This window comes from Episyrphus balteatus, chromosome 2 (genome assembly GCF_945859705.1).
Source record: "Episyrphus balteatus chromosome 2, idEpiBalt1.1, whole genome shotgun sequence".
Taxonomy (NCBI): domain Eukaryota; kingdom Metazoa; phylum Arthropoda; class Insecta; order Diptera; family Syrphidae; genus Episyrphus; species Episyrphus balteatus.
In genome coordinates this window covers 80,141,860-80,157,115 of record NC_079135.1, presented here as the reverse complement: position 1 = coordinate 80,157,115, position 15,256 = coordinate 80,141,860, and the positions used below count along the sequence as shown (strand labels likewise).

The window sequence follows — 15,256 nt, the reverse complement described above, 5'->3', positions numbered from 1 at the left end:
ATTTGTGTGTTTTAAAATTTTTTTTTATCTTTTAGGTTGTAAAATTGTATTTTTGAAAATATCACCTGTAGACACCGGTTACAGAATTAGAAAGTACTTATGAGACTTCAATAGCCCTGGATTACAGACGGATTGATTAATGACGTACCCTTTATACGAAATGAGGCCGAAGAATTTCTGATTCGTAGGGGGAATATTAGGTCAATTCATAGAACTGACCAACTAAACTGTCAACGCAGATAAAAATTGGCCTCCAAAAAAAAAAAAAAAATTGTGAAGCGTTTCCAAAAAAAATGTATTCCTCGTTGGAAGCAGAAATTTTGAGAATGAACTAAATGAACATCTAACCACGGTTTGCTTCAAAGCTTAATTTCTCAGCATAAGCCTCATATGCCCACACAGAGGAGACAGTTTCCGTCCACTTAATATCGAGCTGGCCAAAGAAGGTATCTTTAGAAGTCCACTCGGAAAGTGTAATCGTAAGAAATCACGAACAGACTCAGGATACTCAATTTAATTGCGGGCCAAAATATCTGTCGTAAACTCTTAGAAGCTTATATCAGTCTGGCTTTTGACCATAAAAATCTACTATCAACCAATTTACTTTCCGGGAGACCATTTGAAACTGATTTGCAATCGAACTTCAACTAGTTTGCAGTTTGTAAGAAACTTTTTTTACTAAAATACTGTGCCTAGCTGAAAAACGTAGGGCACTAAAATTTTTCAACGTCCTATTTACAAGAAATCTAAAACTTTTTCCATTACTTGAATGGACTCAATTCAGTAGTCAACAAAACAGTCAATTGTTGAACTGAAAAGAACCTTAAAAATAATGTCTTAAATTTTTTTTTGAGCAGTATAAGTACTTCAACAAATAAAATACATTAGGTATGTCCTGCTGCATGCAGTCATACACCTTTTGTTGGCATTATTTTCTCTTTTTTCTATTGTTTTTGCTTCACAACTTTTTAGATAATCTTTAGCCGCAATCGAATGAAATAGCGCACAGCTTTCCAGTAGGTAGTGTTGCAAGAAAAATCTTCCATCTAATTCTAATGCCATAGTATACCTAATCCGAAGGCTTTTGGATGCGGAAAATCTATGAAACTCGTTCTTCTCCAAATGATTAGGTAAAGATGTTTTTTTTTTCTTCAATCTGGACTGTGAGGCAACATCAGACAACTCACATTTAATGTGGTTCATATGAGTTCTATGAATGTGTTTGTGATTTGAGACGTGTTGACTGGCTGGTGCTGCTGCAAGGCAATAACATAATATGAACCTTTTTCTCTGAGGCAGCAAAAACAAATACGATGCGACAACGACGACGGATGCTTCTTTATTGCTGGTAGACGAACATACCAAACCAACCAAGAGAGAAAGAGAGAGAAACACCTTAGTTTTAAAGGTGCTCTGCCACAAAATCGTTCTAATGGAATTTCATATTTTACTCGTTTGTGTCCGTCCCGTCTATATAGTAGATGTTGAAGCATACACTGCACCCACTGCCACACTAATGTGGTTAACTTACTGCAGCAGTTATACAACATATAAACTAGCATAAGGGTTCGAGTCGAGCACAAGAAAGCTATAAAACCAATGGCATGCGACATTATTTTACCTTAACCATAATATTGCTGATGTCGTTGTTGTTTTCGTCGTCATCATCGTCGTTGTCGTTGGCGACGACTACCTACCAAGGCAGTGGACAATGTGTCTAGACAATAGAGTTTATACTATCCCCGTTAAGCAAAAGCTGTCAAATGCACCTACACAAAGGTATAAGCGGGCATAATGAATGTATTCTTAGAAATTTGTGGACAACGTCTGTTTGGATAATCCGTAATTTTATTTGTTTATAAAACAAAAATGTTAAAGAAAACTAATAAGACTATTTTGAAATTGAAAAGTTAATTTTTTGGAAAATGTTTTTTGATGCATAGTAGTTGCAACAAATTACCCGAAATTTGGAAGAAGCAGGTAAATACTGGGACAGAACCTAGCTACGGAAAAGTGTAATGTAAAAACGATATTGGCATTATTCCTAAATAAAAGCAAGTTGTAAGCATTCCTGATTATTTTGACGCCCAGTCACCATTTGATGGCTTTAAAACTGACCAAATGGATAAAATTTCTGTGAAATAATGATTGTTGGTAGAAATTTAAATTGAAATGTCGGGAATTGTAACTAGGACTGTAAAGCTTGTTAAAGAAGTTAGTGACGACAAAAACAGAAACATTTAGAACAACTTTCAAATAAAATTTCACCCAAAATTTGGTATCCTTGTTTTTTAGAGAAAGTTACTTGGATATATAGCAACATTCAACGACACCTATTTTGCAAGTGATTTAATTCACAGCCCAAATTTTGATGGGCAATAAGCACAACTGAAGGGATAGCTGATAAATTTGGCTACTATAAGTCAAAACAGAAAAAAAAAAAAAAACAGCTGGTATGGATGGACATTTATGAAATTCTTAACATAACCCTCCTCAACAACTGTATTAGCAACAGTTACTTCTCCGAAAAAAAAAATGCAAAATCATGACGTTTTTCAAGAAAAAGAAAATATGATCAACAACTTTTAACCTTTAGGTTTTAGGAAGAAGTTTTACGTCAAGAAGCTTCCAGCGGAAATGACATCATCACATGCAGAAATGCTTTTTTTTAAGTATCAATATGTTGTATGTCATTATGTATCATTTAATTTTTCGTATAAAAAAAAATTTTAGAAAAAAAAATGTTGAAAATCTTTGGAACCGTTTTTTAATAATCTTTTTAATCAAAAAACAAAACCGTTTTATGGGTTTTTCTAATAGTTTCTATGGCTAATTTGAAATGCAGCCAACAGCTTTCCAATACAAAAAGAATTATCAAAATTAGTTCACTCAGTCCAAAGTTATGAGGTAACAAACATAAAAAAAAATAAATAATAATACAGGCGAATACCTCCTCTTTTTTGGAAGTCGTTAAATAAAATAATTTTTCAAAAAAATTAAAACAAAAATTTGTTTGTCCTTTAAAAGGAAAATATTAATCGCTACATAAAAACAGCTTTAATAAAATGGCTCGTTTTCAAAAAATTGATTTTTCAAAAAAAAAAAAATTTTTTTAGTTTTATTTTATTTTTAAATCAAAAATTTACTTTTGATTTTTTTTTTTAGTTTTAACATAAAATGCTCAAATATTTTTTTATAAAAATTTTCGCTGTCAGTAAAGTCGTTAAAAAAATGAGAAATCAAAGTAATCAAGTAACCATTACTAATTTCAGTACACATAGTTCTTTTAGCGGTGGACAAATTGTGAAACACTCCATATTAGGAACACGCATATTGTACTAATGAAATCACTAATATTACGTGAGGCCCTACATTCTAAAATTTTGTTATTAGATCACACTATTTAAAAGATTAGCAATTGATTGATTTGAATCAAGTCCTATTGAAATTGCTTTATAAAATCTAATAATAATATATAATCGTTGAAAATAAATTTGCAGAGCTTTTCAATTTTCATAAGCATCACCTATACTCTAGTACAATTCAACTAATTAATAAAAATTAAATCTCATGCAACTGTTTACATTTAATCTCATATATTTATTCTTCCATGTTATATACGAGTAATATTAATTTATACATACTTCAATTTTTATTTCAAGCATATGTAAATATTAAAAAAAAAAATGTTTGAAACAAAAAAATATTCCTCTATTGTCATTCTATTTGCATATGGAATGTATGCGTTTCTCTATGATTTGTTATTTTTTATGACTCGCTTGCAATAAATTTCTTTAGATAAATCTCCATTTATTTGTATACTTTTTTTTAACGAAAATAAATATTTACATTTATTTTTTTTTATCCAATGCGGAAATAGTAAAATGTTGACATTTACAATAGACAAAAAAAAAAAATTCCAAACAATAACTATCATGAAATATTTATGTATATTCATATTTCATGAGAACTAACAACTAGTAATCATAGGTATATCATTGAGAGGAAAAAGCACACCCCTAAAAATGTCAGTGCATATTATAATTACTCAAGAGTAATTATTTTGTTTAAGGATTATAATTAAAACTTCAGAATTATGAAAGAGTCACATTATACCACATTAACTTTATTACATATACTTGAACTGGGAAATGCGAAATGAAGTCAACATGCAAACTTGAAATCTTTTCATTACAATTAAGTTCTGTTTTACACTCAGAAACCAGGACACATGAGTAGAGTAGTGGCGCATGAATTAAATTCGGAAAAGGAAATAAGATAATAATTTTCTGAGAATACATACCTTAAATTTCCAGAATTACAAGTATCGTGCAACAGATGGGAGGTAAAAGAAAAATATCTGTAAAGAAAAAACAAACAAAAGCGTTAATTATATTTATTACAAGAACACTAGAAAATGTTTAATTAAACTAGTTTATCTCAAATATTATTTATAGCATATAATTTGAATTTTTTTTTATTCTATTGTTTATAAATTTATAAACGTTACATACATTTTTTTTAAAGAGAATTATTGTACTTTTATTATCAGCACTTTTTAATTTGTTTTAAGTGCATATACGTTTAAAAAAAAAAACTAACTAAATAAGGGTAAGTTTTCGAACCTTTAAAATTTTTTTTAACAAAGCGTTTCTTGCTATATTTCCTTTTGACGTGATAACGTCTTATAAATCGATGAACCATGGCAGCCACCACAAAAAAGTGACGCCATTTTCTCCCGTTCCACTCTCGCACTTTCGCAGTGCGGCAAAAATTTCAATTAGAAATTAAAAATAAACTATTAGAGATACAAAAATCTTCTATAGCTTATTTGAAAGATAATAACCTAAAGCTTAATCCAATTGAAGGATTTTTAAAAATTCCGTCATTTAATAGGGTAAACAGGGGTAAAACGGAAAGATAAAATTTGGGCCAAAATCTAAACGCGAAGTTGTAGAGAGTTTATTTTTTTTGTTATAGATAGATGAGACTAATTTAAGAATAACTGCATTTAAGAAAAAATTCAACAAAATTTTGAAACTAAGATATAACGTTTTGTTTAAACGATGTACACGTGTTGGGGCTATGACAAAATGATGATTTTGGGTAAAGGAAATTTTTTTGACAATTCTAAAGGTGCCAGGTGAAAGATGAGGGAAAAAAAATTAGGCATCTGATACGGATTTTTTTCCAACACTCTGCGTTTCGTAATATGAATTTTTGAAAAACACCTTGTTTTTTATGGGTATTTTTGGGTAGTTTTTAATTTTTAGCTTTTTTTCAAACTTATAGGACATGTAGGTTTTGGTCTTATGCATACATATGCAAAAACTTGGAATCGTTTAGTGAGTTTCGACTGAATAACGGAAAAAACAAGTTTTAAAAAAACAAGTTTTTTGACCGTTTTTAACCGATTTTCATCGTTTTTTATTTTTATCTTTTCTTCTTTAATAGATACAGGAATAAAGTAATGGAGTAATGATAGACAATGACTACTACTATATGTGTGCGAAGTTTCAATGATTTTCGTAAACACAATTTTGAGATAACGATAAAATAAAATTTTAGATTTCAACAGGTTATAACTTTTGACCAAGAGCAGATAGAAATTTTATTAAACTTTTATGAGCATCCTGATACAATTACTTTTCATTTGGTGTATCACACATAACGGTAGACTAACTACAAGCTACACAATGTTAAATCAAGTCTGGAAATTCGACATGGTTGACTTTAAAAAATTCTAACTTCTCTTGTCGGCATCTTTGAAATGAGATTGATACGTCATATGAAAGGTGAAATAATAAGCTTTCACATGGTATAAAATTTTGTATAGGTTGTCAAACAAAAAAATTGATTCCATAGCGTGAGAACATAAAAATAAATGTTTTTTTTTTTTGCTTTTTTTGATGAAAATTGATCGAGTTCAAAAAATTCTAGCTCTTTTTGTAGATGTCTAATAGACATGATATATACATATATATCATGAGCTGAAGCAATAAGCTTTCAGGTGGTATAAAATTTATTATAGGTTGTTATATCAAAAAAATGAATTTTCGGGTGATGGAAGTGATTTTTTCACTTTTTTCATAAGAAATGATTGTTTTTAGTAAATTAGTTTAATACTTTTTGCGCATTGTTAAAATTTAAAAATGGTTTTATTCTTAAAAAGAAAAACTCGGCTTTTTAATTGCATAATTTTTTTTGTAAGCTTTTAAAATAAAAAAATTAATATAATGAGAAAATAAAAAAGGTATTTTTTTTTAGCTTTTTCTTGTAAATTTATGATTGTTTGAAATAAGTAAACGCTTCAATTGACTCATTAAAAAAAAAAGCACACAACCTGTTTTCTGACGACGTTGTCACGTAAAATCATCGTCCGTAAACCGGTCTTACAGACAACTTCTTTTTAAATAAATTAAGAAATTTTTCTTGAGAGAAAGTGAGCACCGAACAATTTTTTATGTAAAGCCAATTTATTTTTCTATTAATTCAATTTTTGAAAATGTAGAATATACCTCAACTCAAAATCACAACTATTTATTGTCCCACCCGTAACAGAAGAAAAGACTCTTCTATTTTCGAAAATAATAATATTTTTTTAAATATAGTTAGATTAATTAAGAAATTGTACTTTTAGTACATATTTTGAAAGTTAATGTAATTTTTTTGCAATTATGTGTTGGATTGCAAAGGGAAACAATAAATTCTTTGCGCGAGTGTCCCACTTGTGAGGTTGGAATACCGCATATAATAAGAAGTACTAAAAAAAAATATTTCAATATTTTTCTTCTAAGAATTCGTTTTGTAAATATTTTATATTTTTTATGTTTCCAAGAAAATATCTTATTAAAATAAAACTTTTATTGGAAGGATTAATTTTATCATTTGTTAAAATTTTGTGGAAATTAAAAAATAAATATACATTAAATATATCTTATCACAAATTCTACATAAAAACAATAAAGCTCATTTTCTTGTTAATGCATTTGTTTTCAATTACAAATAAAAAAATATTAAACGCAAATAAAAACAATTTGCATTTAAAAATATATTTATTGCAACTGAAAAAAATTTGCATTTAAAAAATTTTACGGCAAATGAAAAATATTTTGCATTAAAAAAAAATTTATTGCAAATAAAAAATTTTCTGCATTGAAAAAGAATTCATTGCTAAATGTATGCTTTCATTTTTTTTTAAATATTCTTCGAGTTTCTTACAATTTCTACTATTTAACCACACATGAGGTTCAATATTAAGTTGAAATAGCTTATGTATGTCCAAAATTAAGAATATTCAAAAAAATATTTAATGCACACATTTTGCAATGAATTTTTTATTTTCAATGCAGAAAATTTTGTATTTGCAATTAATTTTTTTTATTGCAAAATATGTATTTTATTTGCATTAAAAATTTTATTTTCAATGCAAATATTTTTCAGGTGCAATAAAATTTTTTTTTATTGCAAATTTTTTTCAGTTGTAATAAATATTTTTTTTCAATGCAAATTTTTTTTTTTACCTACCTACCTTAATATTTTTTTTTAATTTCAAATGCATTTTTTTATTTTTTACTGCTAAAACTATCTATCTCTTATCAAAATCGTTAAAAAATAATACTTAAATAAATCAAAGCAAAAATTGAAAAAAAGTTTGTCCTCACTCATAAATAAAACTAAATGAAGACGAGCACTAGAGATATAGAAGGCAAAAAGGACATTTTCCAAACATATTTGCTATGGTTGAAGTCGAAGATTCTGGTCAAAGTTTCAAATAAGCAAAAAACCGAACTCAATTTGTCTGCATTCTTAAAAGCAAATGAAAAAAAAAAAATGTTCTCAAAAACAAGTTGAAGATATTTACAAAAGTTGACATTTATAATAGTCCCAGCTGTGGCTACTCTACATACATACATTTGACAATATCTATGCTCTTATAAGCTTTTCCATGACCGAATTCAGTCTGCGTATATAAAATGACACTATTAATCACACATCCAATCCGGAGATTAGATTGTATCTCTGTCACATATATCTGACAAATTTCTGTTGACTCATTTTGTTGATGTTTATCCTGTTTGTTCATTTTGTGTTCCACTTTTCTTTTTTTTTTTTTTTTATTTCGGTATAAGAAATATTCATATGTTCCTACGTACATAAATGTGTGCATGTTAAAATGAATAAAACAAAAAAAAAAAAACTTTGCAGGCTTTACAATTATTCCACTGTGTCACTATAGGCCAATCAGCATTTTCAAATGAGCAAATATGAAACGAACAAATTAGCTGCTGGTAGCAGAATTATTCACAATGAGTTATGATATTGACATACAGTTCTACATGCATGCCTACTTGTAGTCGTCTCCCGTACCTGCCTTCCTTTTATGTTGTAAACTCTAGGGACGAACAGTGCTGGACTATCCCTTAAAACGGGCCATACAAAGGGCACACATGCTACAAGAAAGCATGTGTCGAGTCCTTCGGCACAATTCAGAAAAGTCTTTACTTGGCTAAATCCGATCCTGGACACACACACACACAAACAAAACGGTGCTTCGGGGATACTTGAAGTCGAAACAAAAAGAAAAAGGGAAAATGTGACACTAAGGCGGAAAACCACTTGACATTTATTTGGATTAAAACACCATCTGTCGGGTCGCTTGCTTTAATGTTTCGGTTATTGGGTCGCCTGCAAACTCCTTGGGTACTTTTTATTTGTATTTGCCACTTTTTCGTTTGTTGGCCTGATGTTTGTGTGTGTTAATATATGTATGTGTCTCAAACGAACATAAATTACTGAGATAAAATCATCAAAAATTGAAAAAAAAAAACAAAAAAAAATTAAACACCAAGAAATGTTTATACTTTTTCCATTTTAGCCATTGGCGATTTGTATTTCACTGTGAAGAACTTCTATATGACTTGGTAACTTTTCATCAGCGAAAAACAAGTTGTTGTTCTTGAAAAATTTATCATTTTACTTAATTTTATTTGTGCCCTCAAGAACTGTCGTCTTTGTCGAAAATTGACGCCATATACAACCGTGTGTTTGTTTGTTGCATGGAAACGGAAAAGTTTCACGACAAACTTCGTAAACACTTTGTTATCCATTAACACGTAATTAAAAACATTCAATAGCAGCACACACAAAAATCATCTTCAAATCGATTGTTGTTGAAAGAGGGATGGAGGGGGGGTGTGGTGGTGGAGTGTGTACATTAAAATTTTCTTCACCTTTCCCATAAACTTCGTGTGTTTCCTTCTGTATGTTGTGTTGGAACAAGTTCGAAACGATTATACACCGATATTATCTTTTTTTTTTCTTAATTTTCATTTTTTTTTTTCTGTTTGTGTTCTTTCTCATGAGCGACAGAAATCTGGAATGGAAATCTTCAGGAGTTAAATTCATTTTGTTTTGACATGATGATGGTGGCACACACAGTTTACGTTTTTTTTCTTCTTCTTTTTTAAAAATTGGTTTTTATCTTAGTTTTTGATCAAGTTATATAGCGGGTATAAGACAATTAATAATGTTGAAGTTTTTTTTTTATTTATCAGAAAACCAATCTTATTTCAAATTGTTCATCTGAAAGACATCAAGGTTTTTAATATCTTTTAAAAGAAATGACCAGAAGTTAAAGGTGTAATGACCTTTTTAAATGATGTTGAACTGATTTTGATGGGTTAAAGGGTTTAGTGGTTTGGTGGATTTTTTTTTTTTGTTTTATTTATATTTTAGTGATGCTGTAATGGATGCATTTATATGCAATGATCTAGAAATATAAATTTCAAAACTATGGGAAGATTGCTTCAATGAACATTATTTTGATAAGTTTTGTAAAGATCAGCAAGATTTTACATTGATAATATGGTAAATCAAATAAAGAGTGATTCTTACATACAAGTTGCTGAGATTTTTTCACACGAAATTCTTATGACAATAAAGAGTTTCTTTGTTTGTTTTTTTTTTTTTTTTTTATTTTTTACATTAATTTGAAGCACAATAAAAAAAGCCTTTTGGATAATTTTTGAAAATTAAAACTCAAGGACATCGATTATTTTGAAAAAAGATAAGACGATTTGTAAAATCCCTAAGAATTAAAAATTGTTTTGATCCTTCATTGTTTTCTCAAAACAAGTTATAAGTGAAAGTTTTTTTTTTAATCCAAATCAGAAGTCACAAATTAGAATTTGCTTAAAAAAACCATTAGTTACACCGAAAAAAAAAAAAATTCATGTGTGCAATTCACACGTGGTTGAAGTGAAACCTTAAAAAATCATTTTCTTGCAAAAAAAAAAAATAGAAAAAATCTACCTAATTGGATTCTATCATCTTCAAATCCATGTTTTTTTATATGACAACCTAGATAAATTTTATATCATTTGAATGCTTATTGTCTTAGCTCATATATGTATATAAATATATATATCGATCAGGTGTATGAGACATCTACAAAAAGAGCTAGAATTTTTTAAACTCGATGAAATTTCATCCAAAAAGCAAAAAAAAAACATTTATTTTTATGTTCTCATGCTATTAAATCAATTTTTTTGTTTGACAACCTATAAAAAATGTTATACCATGTGAAAGCTTATTGTTTCACCTTGTATAATGATGTACATATAAATCTTATTTCAAAGATGTCTACAAGAGAAGTTAGAATTTTTTAAAGTCAACCATGTCGAATTTCCAGACTGAGATTACGGTACTTCCTACACTGGTAGCTGGTCATCGCCAACAGATCTCCACAGGTGTTTTGAGGTATTTTTAAATTTTTTAAATTTAAGATTGTGTAACTTGTAGAGCACGTTACGTTATGTGTGATATATCAAATAAAAGGTTATGTTATCAGCATGCGTATTATTATGTGTATTTGTATGTGCACTAGATCAAAAGATATAAGGTGTGTTGGAAAAAGAACATCTTTTAACCGTTATCTCCGAATTTTGAATATGAAATTAATTGAAATTGTGTACAATTATAATTTATTTAATTACCTATCTAAAGTACAAATTTCATTCATCTATCTATTAAAACAAAAAAGTTATAACAAGTTGAAGTCGTGTCGCGTTTTCGTTTCATCTTGTTTCAAATCACTACGATACTAAAGAAGTTTTCACTTCAAAAACAATATCAATTTAACATTTTTTAAATATCAAATTAACAATTTTTAAATATCAGCCAAAAATGCTCTATAAAATGTATTTTATGATATTTAAAATGTTAAAACAACATTTTTATTATCAGGATGATATTTACATAAATGTCACATTTTGGAATTTTTTTGATATTTTTTCATATCAATTTCTCATTCCAAATTATTGAAAAATATTAAATAAAAAATTCTTAATGTGTACTAATTTAAAGGCGCTTTGTGTTTTTTCGAAGTAAAATGTATGATTTACTGAGAAAATTTGATCGGCAATAAGATTTTACTTCACATAGTTTGGGAGAAAATAACAAAACAATTATATCACCTATAATAGAAAAAATAATATCATCACTATTTTGTAAATAATATTCACTTTCAGTAATGTTTTGAAAAAAGAAAAAAAAAAAGAAATAGGTTTCATTATAATAAACTAAAACGTAAAATCTAGTCAATATTGATATTTTAATTGTCAAAGTGAAATTTTCACTATCCACCTAATATTAAAAAATGTCAAAATGATATGATAAAATATCAAAATTGATATTTTAATTGTTGGACGACTTTTTTCACTCAAAAATGTTAAGTTGATAGCTGTTATTATCAAATTTTTTTTCGGTGTATTTTTACCACTTGAAGTATAACATAAGTTTCTTAATGTATTTCCAATATTTTTGAGGAAAAAATTAATTTTGAAAAAAATAAGGAATAAGGTTTTTTTAGATTGAATTTTAGTTTTGCAGAAGAAAATTTAACGTTGATTACGGTATCAAAACTACCCAAAAACGGCGTTTTTGACCTCTTAATAAATTAAGCTTTTCAAAAACGAGACGGATTAAGTCTTACCACACAAAAAAATCTTTTTTGTAAAGTATGGTTTGGTTTAAATTCAACTTTCGTTGGAAACAAGTAGTTTTAAAAGGTCAGCAAAAAAAAAACGAATTTTTGGGATCGATTTTTTCACCAGCTTTATATTAGAACTTTTTTCGAAATGAAAAATAGCAATATACTTTTAAATAACATAATATCTACATTTTGTATCTAAAATTTTGTCTACTTTTGCCAGAAATCGTTAAAATAAAAACCCCTTCTTTTCACTTCGTCCACTTTTCCGGCCATCTGTTGCGTTCCAATCGATATCTCTCCTTATCAAAAATTTATCCTGAATTTTCTAAATTTTTTGTAAGTAATTTTTTCAACTTTTGGCCTCTGAAAACGTATTTGGCACTGAATTGAAAGTGGAATTTTTTGAAAAAATCAAAATTCAAGTTAGCAGAACACGAATTTGTATGAAAAATTAAAATATTTTTTTTAATGAAAAATCTCGGAAAATTCTTTCGAAAATGGGGTACTTAATTCAAATTAGTCGAGCACTTAATTACTCCATTTCAATTAGTGGAACATTCAATTATTTAAGTCGAATTTTGTCGAAAAAAGTGGAATTTTTTGAAAAAATCAAAATTCAAGTTAGCAGAACACGAATTTGTATGAAAAATTAAAATATTTTTTTTTTAATGAAAATTCTCGGAAAATTCTTCGGAAAATGGGGTACTTAATTCAAATTAGTCGAGCACTTAATTACTCCATTTGAATTTTGTCAAAAAAAAATTTATTTTTTGAGAAAATCAAAATTCAAGTTAGTTATTCAAGTTGTATGGAAAATGCAAATATTTTTTTTTAATGAAAAATCTCGGAAAATTCTTCGGAAAATGGAGCACTTAATTCAAATTAGTCGAGCACTTAATTATTCAATTCGAATTTTGTCGAAAAAAGTGGAATTTTTTGAAAAAATCAAAATTCAAGTTAGCAGAACATGAATTTGTATGGAAAATGAAAACATTTTTTTTTAATGGAAAATCTCGGAAAATTCTTCGGAAAATGGGGTACTTAACTTATATTAGTTAAGCACTTAATTATTTAAGAGTTTGAAAAAAAAAAAATTTTTTTTCGAAAATCACAGAAAAAAAATTATTTTTGGAAAAAAAATTATTTTTGGGATTCGTAGAGCACTTAATTAGCACCTAAATATTATACTAAACTCGATTTTTCTACGAGCAGTTTAGGGCATTTTCTGGTAATTGCTCTGCTAACTTTAAATCAAGTTAGCAGAACATTAATTTTCTCCAAAAGTAGTGGAGCACTTAATTTAATTTTGGGGCATTTAATTAGCACTTAATAAGCACTAAAAGATCCAATAACAAAACATATGTTCTTCTGACCTTGCATTGCTAACTTAAGAGACATCATATTCAAGAGGTGTCTAGCAATCAAGTTTTCGAAGTACCAAATAAAAAAAAACGAATTTCCATTTTTTTTTACCCACCCTAATATGTAATCAAATTACGTGTTTGCGCCACCTACATTTGATTTCTCCCTCAATAATATTTAAAAAAAATTAATTATAATCACTATTATTGATTTTTTTCGTAAAATCTATAAAAGTGCTTATTTGTTCCTTATAAAACAAAGGAATGTCATAAGTCCATATCCATAATAATAAAACGTCTATTGAAAACTAAACTAACGATTAAAAGATAAAAATCGTTCCCATTTTATTATTCTCAAAGCATAATTAGGTTAACGTACTCTATTAACAGAAGAAAAAAAAAATCACTTAAATCCTTTTTTTGTTCCATTTTGTCTATATGTCTTTTCTTTTTTAACACAATTTTTTTCCTTTTATAGTAAAAGAATATTTAATATACTCGTCGTAGACACACGCAAAACGTATTAATAATAATAATTGTCATCGATAATAATTGAGATGGATAGCTGTTTAATTGAAATCGTGTAATCAAGATTATTATGGGATTGAGCTTTGAATTTCTGGATACTGGTCTATATAGGCAATATAGCCTATATACAATTTGTTAGTTATGCGTGTTATACTCCTTTGCTTGTGCGTGTTTCTTGGTTTATAGTTTAATATGAAATCATTCCTCTTTTATGATATCAATTTGTGCTGTCATTGTTAATTTAAAATAGATACATACTTAAATTACTATAGTATGTCAGAATAATTAATATATGCAGTATTATTATAGACTATGTAAGTGCTCGGAGGAGTTTCTCTCGAACAAGACATGTTTTCATTAGGCCAGTCAACCAGTCTATTAACCCTTTAGAAATTAAAAACAATACAGGGTGATTCGAATATATAGAATATTGATTGGCTATAAGAGGGGATGAAAGAGGACATAAATCCTCTTTGTTTCAACTGAAGGTCTTTAACATCACGTAGTTGCTGCGCAATTTTAATTTTATGTTCAAAAACAGCTACTGAATTTTTTTTATGTTTATTTTTTCTAAATTCATTCTTAGCTATGCAAAAAAAAAATATACGTTCTATGAAATATTTCATTTGCAGACATTGTAAAATATGAATATTAAAAAAATAATTGCTATAGGAATATCTTTTTTAAAAAAACCTTTTTTTAATAATACGAACGAAAAAAAAAAATGATTGTGTCATGCACAGCTATTTCTATTTTTTTCTATCACATATATATTCACTATTGTTCGGCACCCTCTATGCCATTGCCACAAAACAAAATTCTGAATGTTTTATTTCAAAATAGTTATAGCCCTTTTTATGATTTAAGGAAGGATTATATGGCCATAAAAATTAAAGGTTGTTGTTGTTGTCTCGTTTAGTTCTAAAAATATCACATTATTGTTGCTGTTCTCGCTAAACACGTTAAAACTTTAACGTTTTGCAAACAAATGAATATTTAACTGCGGTATTAGGTTAGGAGGAATTGGATAATATATTCAGCTCAGAGGCTAGGTCATAGTCATTTGTCTCACAAAACGATTATTTACGCACGTATATTTACACCAACATTAATCCTTATTCGACAGAACGTATTACGTAGTAGATATACCTATATAATATTAACAAAAAAAAAAAAAACCATCCCACGACAATGACAGTGCGTTTTACTAATTAAAATTAATTTTTATTTTAGCATCGTAAAATTTATGTAAATTAGTGAAAATTTTATTAATTTTGCTGTAACATGCAATCTGTATAATGTGCGGTGAGGTTTTTTTTTATTTATACTTTATATTTCACTAAACTGGGATAAGGCTTTTTTATATTTTATA

General features: G+C 27.9%; 1 protein-coding gene across 2 annotated transcripts in view; it reads right to left on the bottom strand.

The window, feature by feature from the left end:
* LOC129909920 (uncharacterized) overlaps positions 1-15,256 on the bottom strand; it is a 134,204-nt gene that overhangs the window by 43,674 nt on the left and 75,274 nt on the right. For both annotated transcript variants that reach the window (XM_055987090.1, XM_055987091.1), the window contains exon 3: positions 4,304-4,360. The gene's annotated coding sequence lies outside the window, so the exon portion shown is untranslated. The remainder of the gene's footprint in view (positions 1-4,303; positions 4,361-15,256) is intronic.